General features: G+C 40.4%; 1 long non-coding RNA gene across 1 annotated transcript; it reads left to right on the forward strand.

Moving 5' to 3' along the window:
* Window positions 1-8,291: 8,291 nt before the first annotated feature.
* On the forward strand, window positions 8,292-8,995 carry LOC143773834 (uncharacterized). The gene is made up of 3 exons (XR_013215389.1): window positions 8,292-8,458; window positions 8,549-8,598; window positions 8,941-8,995. It is a non-coding gene; the product is annotated as an uncharacterized LOC143773834 (long non-coding RNA).
* The last annotated feature ends 275 nt before the right edge of the window (window positions 8,996-9,270 follow it).

Here is a 9,270-nt window from a genome sequence, read left to right on the forward strand (position 1 = left end):
GGAGAAAACCAACTCCTCCACCATGCTTGCTGCTGGGGCAGGGGGTGTGGGAAAGGTGGAATCCATCATACAAGAGTGCAGCAGGAGAGGCTGTGTCAGAGCCAGGTCTCGGTGATGGCGAGGAAGGAAAGTTTGTGAGTAAATTAAAGATCATGGATGTAGGAAAGTTTGTTGCAGACAGAGTGAGCGTTCCATAGAGCTCCTGCTAGTGGGACTGGGGAAGCGGGGGCTGGGCAAATGGGTATAAGGTTAGAGATGTTACAGAAAGTTGTAATAGAGCGTGGATGGGAGGTTGAAATGACAGTGGAAACGTGGTGAGGAGGACCAAGATTTAGAGCAATATCATGGGCAGTGAGGAGGAGCAGAGAAAGTGTTACCAGATGGGAGCAGGAGAGGGCATGAGGGGGCTGTCTGTGTTTGGAGACAGAGGATTGTATGTTGATGAACAGTTCTGAGGAGGATGAGAGATGGATGGGGAGGATTGAAGAAGAGATGACCAGTTCCTTACTTGGTGTAGGAATTAGGGGGGTTAATAGAAAATGGAAGATTATAGGAGTGAGAGTCAAAACAAACAGAAACATTGTTTACAGTGACTGTGTCCAGTTACCTTCAGTTCCCTTCTGGTTCAATTTTGGAATGAATTCTGATAGGATTACACTAACCAGACAGAGAAGTGTAGACAGACAGGGAAGAAAGAAAACTACAATCATACAAATATACTCACAAAAAAATAGAGTGTAACACAGGGGAGTGATAGGCAGGAGAAACCAAATAGGAGAGGATGAGGCTAAACATGCAAACAAACTTCAATCAGAAATTTCCTGAAAAACTCTGCAGACATTGAATTTCTCCTCCAACATCTAACCAGAAAGTAGAACTGTCACTGGCAACAACCAAGTAGGTGTTTGGTACGGACTCCGAACTTTACTGTTCTGGTTTGCTCACCTCTAGTCTGGACCATCTGTTATTTTCTACCTCAGCAATCCTATAGGCAAATAAAAATTAATCTTGGGGAATTAATTTAACATTAAATTATCCTTATAACTGTGGACATATCACAGAATTTTAGAAAATCCAAGATTCCGAGGCACCAGAGAAAATGGGGATACAATATAATCTTTATTCCATTATTCCATCCTTAAAAATCACATGGTGAAATACAATTGAGGTAGACAAGTGAAGCAATGTTTCAGCCCAAAAGGGCATTTTTCAAGCCAGAAGTTAAGCCTGGCTGTAGTTTTTATTGTACTTCTGGGTTGAAAAAGGCCCTTTTGGGCCAAAACGTTGCTTTTCTTGTCTACCTCAATTGTATTTCACCATGTGATTTTTAAGGATGGAATAATGGAATAAAGGTTATGTTTATCCCTATTTACTCCGGTGTCTCAGAATCTTGGATTTTCTATGGCTTGGGACCTTGTGGGAGGTCTAACCAAGTCAGCACTGAGCCACCAGTGATGCATGAGAATTTATCACAGAATTTTGACAGTTGAATAGATCTTCAGAGGATTTGGGTAGTTATGGGGATTGGAATTAGAAATTAAATGGAGAAGATGGCCTGTGATATTGGAATATACAACAGCTGCAGGCTTATACTTAGTAGGGACAGCAGATGGTGCTTTGTAAACTATTACAGTCAGTATTTGTAGTAGTTCCTCTCTGTACCGTATAACGTGGTTGTCTTTTGTTTGTGCTCAGTTCCCTTTTTTAAACCTTCATATTGATATCACGCAGATAATAGTTTGCTGATAGCTGAAAACTGCAACAATTGATAAACAAAGAATGGAATATGTTGTTTTCTTTGAATAATATGTACTTTTTTAATAAGCTAAAACTTTTTTGGCAGCAATATCTTTATTTTCATATCATTACATGTTGCCTCTACTTTTTCTGTTATCCTTTCTAGGAGATATTCCAAGATGTAATTGCTGAACACTTGAGAGAGCCAATGAGCCAAAATTATTTTGTTGGTCTGAAAACTTTACAGGCTAAAAATAAGCATGCATTTAGAAGATAAAAAAAAATTGTCACATGACTAAAATATTCCTAAGAGAAAAAAATGACCAATGAATAATGTTTCAAAACAAGTTTTGCATAATCAGGATTCACTGTGCTATTCCACTGCTTACTTACAGAGTAAGTAACAATTGCAGAGAACTTTGTGGCTATTCAGTTAATCAAAATGGAGCCTGCTATATCTATGCACCTACTTCAGAAACAACCCCATTCAGATGCATGAAACTGATATTCAATTGCAGAAATTTCTACAGCAAATCTGCCTTGCAAATTTTCCATAAGAGCTGATGTACACCAAAAAATTCAAGCTTATTATATTATTTGCCAATAATTTATTTATTGTTATTTATTGAAAAATTAGGTCTTTCATGTTTAGACTCAACCTCTGAATGTGGCCTCAATAGATGTGCTCACTTGGATTATTTCATCTACTAAAGTTTGAATTCATCATAGAACAGGCACTACTGCTCACTTAATATCAATGGATCTCAGAAAAATGATAATCTTGCATGCTGCCAATGGGTGAAAAATAGGGGGATTCCTTAGACTTTGCCCCCCTGTCCATCTATTGACAAACTGACTGTGGATCAGTGAATCCAATCCCCCAGTGAAAAATATAACTGTATCTGCAAGCCATTGATCCAACATCTATCCAAGGTCAACACCACTGTCCACCACTAACCATCTATAACAATGGTCAACACAAAAAAAATCATCAGCAGTTTCATGTGCTGATTCCAAAAATATGCTAAGTTTTGCTCTATCACATCAAATTTATCAGATAGAAGTATTTTTGTTATTATGTTATTTCTGCATTTTCAATGTATGCGGTTTTCCTATGTTATTCCCATTTCTTTGCTTGTTTTACTTAATTGTGAATTTTCTTACAGGGACAACATCAGTAAAGGTTTTAGTGAGTTTTATGGAAAGAGTATTGACGGTACAGTCAACCAATGACTGCTTCCCGGAAAATCACATGTTATGGGGAGGAGCTAACTGTTATGAGGCGGTCAGATTTGAGTCAGACAGAAAAGGATGGTGATGGCAGCAAAGACTATTATGTGAGACTCTGACAGGAGACAGGCCTCTACAGGGATCTGAGCCCTGCCACAGGGAGATAGAAGGGAAGGCAGCAGACAGCCTCCATTATGAGAGGATTTTCTTTGCATTTCTGGGAGGGCAAGTTGCCTCAGGGCAGAAAACTGCTCAGCCACTGAGGTGTAACTGAGTGAGGGTCTCCACAGAGAGAGAACCTGAAAGCAGCCAATATCACACTGAGAAATTGCCTGTCTGCAAATGTTCAAATGTAAGGAATAGGCTGCCCGTTTACCTCACAACTGTATATAGTTATCTACCAGATTACCTCCAGTAAAATCAGTTCTAACTACAAGCTGCCTCTGTCATCTCTCGGGAAATATATATATATATATATATATATATATATATATATATATATATACACTCACCGGCCACTTTATTAGGTACACCATGCTAGTAACGGGTTGGACCCCCTTTTGCCTTCAGAACTGCCTCAATTCTTCGTGGCATAGATTCAACAAGGTGCTGGAAGCATTCCTCAGAGATTTTGGTCCATATTGACATGATGGCATCACACAGTTGCTGCAGATTTGTCAGCTGCACATCCCAAAGATGCTCCATACAAGGCAGGATGGATCCATGCTTTCATGTTGTTTACGCCAAATTCTGACCCTACCATCCAAATGTCGCAGCAGAAATCGAGACTCATCAGACCAAGCAACATTTTTTCAATCTTCTACTGTCCAATTTCGATGAGCTTGTACAAATTGTAGCCTCAGTTTCCTGTTCTTAGCTGAAAGGAGTGGTACCCAGTGTGGTCTTCTGCTGCTGCAGCCCATCTGCCTCAAAGTTCGACGCACTGTGCGTTCAGAGATGCTCTTAGGCCTACCTTGGTTGTAACGGGTGGCGATTTGAGTCACTGTTGCCTTTCTATCAGCTCGAACCAGTCTGCCCATTCTCCTCTGACCTCTGGCATCAACAAGGCATTTCCGCCCACAGAACTGCCGCTCACTGGATTTTTTTTCTTTTTCGGACCATTCTCTGTAAACCCTAGAGATGGTTGTGCGTGAAAATCCCAGTAGATCAATAGTTTCTGAAATACTCAGACCAGCCCTTCTGGCACCAACAACCATGCCACGTTCAAAGGCACTCAAATCACCTTTCTTCCCCATACTGATGCTCGGTTTGAACTGCAGGAGATTGTCTTGACCATGTCTACATGCCTAAATGCACTGAGTTGCCGCCATGTGATTGGCTGATTAGAAATTAAGTGTTAACAAGAAGTTGGACAGGTGTACCTAATAAAGTGGCCGGTGAGTGTATATATATAGTTGGTCAAATCATCGCATTTTTTTTTTTAGTTTGTCACCACCATTGAACTGAACTTACTCTACTGTAGGATCTGATTTAAAGGAGAAAAATGTCCCGACAGTGTATCAATCATCTGAACAGATTCTGCTATGTGTGTTGTTCTTTTACACCAAAAGGCCAAGAATGTTCAATCACTCATGATATTAAAAAGATGTACCAGATGAACTTTAAGTGTCCACTTGGTGATCAAGACAAAAGCTGGGCCCCTCATGTTATATGCTTAAGTTATTCAAATGATCTTCAGGACTGGTTGAATATGAGGAAAGTGGCTATGCCATTTGCTGTTCCTATGATTTGGAGAGAACCCAAAAATCATAGTGATGACTGCTACTTTTGTTTTGTAAAACTGAAGGGCTTTTCTACAAAGAACAAACATAATATTAATTACCCTGAACTTGAGTCTGCAATTAGGCCAGTTCCACATGATGGAACCTTGCCAGTTCCTGTACCACCGTTTTCTGGATTGGATGAAAATGAAGTAGAATATGATGACTATGGAGCTGAAGCTACTGGCGAAGACATGGAGACCTCAAGTCAAGATGAGTATGTACCTGATGGAGCAGCCGAGCAGCCAGAACGCTTTACTCAACATGAATTAAATGATCTCATGAGAGACCTTTCATTGTCAAAAGATAAAGCTGAACTTCTTGCAACTAGGTTGAAGCAGAAGAATCTTTTTCATGATGATGTCAAAATGTGTTATTACCGAAACAAAAGTAACACTTTAACACATGTTTTCACAGTTGATAGACCAATGGTGTACTATAACAATCTGAATGACCTTTTTGAAGAACTGAATCAAGAGTATTTTGTTGCAGATTGGCGATTGCTTATTCACTCATCTCCTAGAAGTTTGAAAGCAGTGTTGCTTCACAATGGAAATACGAAACTATCAATCCCTATTGCTCACTCATGTCATCTAAAGGAACGTTATGAAAATCTGTCAGTTGTTTTGGATGCTATACAATATAAGAATCCTCAATGGTATATTTGTGGAGATTTGAAAGTGATTGGTCTGCTAATGAGAATGCAAGGAGGTTGTACAAAATATTGTTGCTTCTTGTGTTTATGGTACAGTATAGCATTATGTTCACCGTGATTAGGGACAGAGAAACATCTATGCTCCAGGTAGAGACAATGTTCAGCATAATCCTTTAGTTGCTCCCACAAAAATCTGCTTTCCTCCACTACATATTGTATAAAGTTGTGATTGATAAAAACTTTGTGAAAGCCATGGCAGAGACAAATTCACAATGGTTCCAGTACATTTCACAGAAATTCTCCAGCATTTCTCCAGCAAAACTGAAGGAAGGGATATTTGTTGGTCCTCAGATCAGAGAGCCTATGAGAGATCATGTGTTTGAAGGAACTCTAAATGATAAGGAATTGAAATCTTGGAAAAGCTTCAAGTGGATCTGTGAAAACTTCTTAGGGCTCCTTTTCACTTGCGAGAAATACATGCGAGTCTTGCATGTTAAAACCAAGCTCTGGCGCCGGTAGTCCGGAACGGAGCGTGTGGCTGCATAGCAATACATGGAGCTGCATGCTCTGCTTTGGAGTACCGGTACCAGAGCTTGGTTTTAACATGAGAGACTCGCGCGTATTTCTCACAAGTGAAAAGGAGCCCTAAGGAAAAAAAATCTCCAGAATATGTTGAAGGTGTTGAGGTGTTGAGGAACTGCTAAATGCATACCAGTGTCTTGGATGTCACATGTCTCTGAAAATGCACTTTTTGCATTCACATTTAGATTTCTTCCCTCAAAATCTTGAGGATGCAAGAGATGAACAAGGCAAGCTGTTTCACCAGGACATTAAAGTAATTGAACACCGCTACCAGGGTTTTTGAAATGACTCAATGATGGCAGATTACTGTTGGATGTTATATAGGGACAACCCTGAAAAATCGTATCAACGACAGTCTAACGTCAAGCACTTTTAATTTCTGCATATACATGGTTTTGGTTTCTATTTTGCATGTGAAATTATTTTGGTTCAATAAAAACTGTTTTGTAAGGTGAAGAATTTTTTTCTGATATGTAGATTACTGTTTTTTTAATGTGGCCAGTATATATCCTATACCTCACAATAATGATGTTGCTCCATGGAAACTATGCGTGATACAGAAAAACTATATACATTTTTTTAAATCAGGAAAAAAAGATGATTCACAAAAGTCCAAAGTCACCTGCAATGATTACAAAAAATATTTTTTGTAGACCTGTGTAATCTTCCCACTGAGACACCTAGCAAACTATTAGCATTAGATGTGAACTTCGGTGAATACTGGCTTTCTTGTAACTGTTTTGCAAAGTGCACATCCTGCAGCATATGTTAATGTTCATTATTCTTCCTCTCTACCATACATACCTGTTATAACAGTATAACAGTAATATTAATTTATATACTTGGAGAATTTTATGTCCAACTAAATTTGGTTGTTCAATTATACTCAACTGTTGCACATTCACACCTGAGCTTTTCTTACTTTTAACCCCTTCATGACCTTGGGATTTTCCGTTTTCCCGTGTTCGTTTTTCACTCCCCTCCTTCCCAGAGCAATAACTTTTTTATTTTTCCGTCAATTTGGCCATGTGAGGGCTTATTTTTTGCGGGACGAGTTGTACTTTTGAACGACATCATTGGTTTTACCATGTCAATTACTAGAAAACGGGAAAAAAATTCCAAGTGCGGTGAAATTGCAAAAAAAGTGCAGTCCCACACTTGTTTTTTGTTTGGCTTTTTTGCTCGGTTCACTAAATGCTAAAACTGACCTGCCATTATGATTCTCCAGGTCAGTACGAGTTCATAGACACCTAACATGACTAGGCTATTTTTCACCTAAGTGGTGAAAAAAAATTCCAAACTTTGCAAAAAAAAAAAATGCGCCATTTTCCGATACTCGTAGCGTCTCCATTTTTCGTGACCTGGGGTCAGGTGAGGTCTTATTTTTTGCGTGCCGAGCTGGCGTTTGTAATGATACAATTTTGGTGCAGATACGTTCTTTTGATCGCCTGTTATTGCATTTTAATGCAATGTCGCAGCGACCCAAAAAACGTAATTCTGGCATTTCGAATTTTTTTCTCGTTACGCCATTTAGCGATCAGGTTAATGCTTTTTTTTGATAGATCGGGCGATTCTGAACGCGGCAATACCAAATATGTGTAGGTTTGATTTTTTTTTATTGATTTATTTTGATTGGGGCGAAAGGGGGGTGATTTAAACTTTTATATTTTTTTCACATTTTTTTTTACTTTTTTTTTAAACTTTTGCCATGCTTCAATAGCCTCCATGGGAGGCTAGAAGCAGGCACAGTGCGATCGGCTCTGCTACATAACAGCGATCATCAGATCGCTGCTATGTAGCAGAAAATCAGGTGTGCTGTGAGCGCCGACCACAGGGTGGCGCTCACAGCTGCCAGAGATCAGTAACCATAGAGGTCTCAAGGACCTCTATGGTTACCATTCTAAAGCATCGCCGACCTCCGATCATGTGACGGGGGTCGGCGATGATGTCATTTCCGGCCACCCGGCCGGATGCGGTAGTTAAATGCCGCTGTCTGCGTTTCACAGCGGCATTTAACTAGTTAATAGGCGCGGGCTGATTGCGATTCTGCCCGCGCCTATTGCGGGCACATGTCAGCTGTTCAAAACAGCTGACATGTCCCGGCTTTGATGCGGGCTCACCGCGGAGCCCTGCATCAAAGCAGGGGAGCTGACCTCGGACGTACTATCCCGTCTGAGGTCAGTAAGGGGTTAAAGAGGTGGTCCACTACATTTTATAATGATTTAAACCTTGTAAATAAGTTTTTTTTGTAAATACATACTGCTGCCATATGCGCCGCTATTGCTGACTGCTCAGTCCACAGCGCAGACTCGGTCTGAATACACAGCGTTCCTAGCCTCTTTCCCAGTCTGAGCCACTGCGCAGACCCGGATATGACCATATGGGTCTTGTGTATAAATACTCGCAGCCTTACACATTTGCTCCTACATCACCCACCAGGCGGACGCGCTTCCACACAACTCCACCAGAGCTGGTAATTATTAAGTCGTTCTCTTGCTTACAGTGACTTACTTGTTTTACTGGCCATTTGCTTATTCCCTGTTTTCTCTCTACTTCCCCTTAGCCCTATGGGAACTCGGCTCTTTCTCCTCTCCTCTACCTCTTTGGCATAAGGTCAGTGCATTTCATCAGCGACCTGATCGCTGCACCTGGTTTTCCTGTTCTAGACCTGTATATGTGCTCTATATGACTGTTTCTCCGTAATAGCCTTGCTCCTACCTGCAAAGAATGGGGGACTCCCAACCCCTATGATAGGGTCTTCACAGTATGTTCTTGTAATTGTATGAGACAGAGTACTGTTGTTACAGCTGTCAATTAGTACCATTATTAATTTTGGACCTGATGTTATTGTTGTTTTTGTTATTGTTTTTCTTGTTTCCCCTTTTTTTTGGTTCTTTTTAATATATTACATGTATATATGTACAGTTCACTTATATGTTTGTATCTGTTTTACAGTGAGGTTTTGATAAAGACCCGCTGGGGTCGAAACGTTACCCGAATTGAATAGTCCACCACCCATTTACCTCCTAAAAAAGCACCTGGTGATGTTTATTGTATATGTTAATAAAGAAACTACACGGTTTGCTGAACTTTCAACCAATTGAGTGCGGCTGATTTTTCCTATACTTGGACTATTTTTGTTCATGCCTGCACCAACCCAGTGACAGTGTGCACATCTTTTTCCTGGATTTGCTCAGTCCACATCATGTGACCTGGGCTGCATCCGCGGATAAGTGCGTGCAACTGGGTCACGCCCATACCTCCCAACTTTAGGGGAAGGGAAAG

Source organism: Ranitomeya variabilis, chromosome 5, assembly GCF_051348905.1.
Source record: "Ranitomeya variabilis isolate aRanVar5 chromosome 5, aRanVar5.hap1, whole genome shotgun sequence".
In the NCBI taxonomy this organism is placed as follows: Eukaryota; Metazoa; Chordata; class Amphibia; order Anura; family Dendrobatidae; genus Ranitomeya; species Ranitomeya variabilis.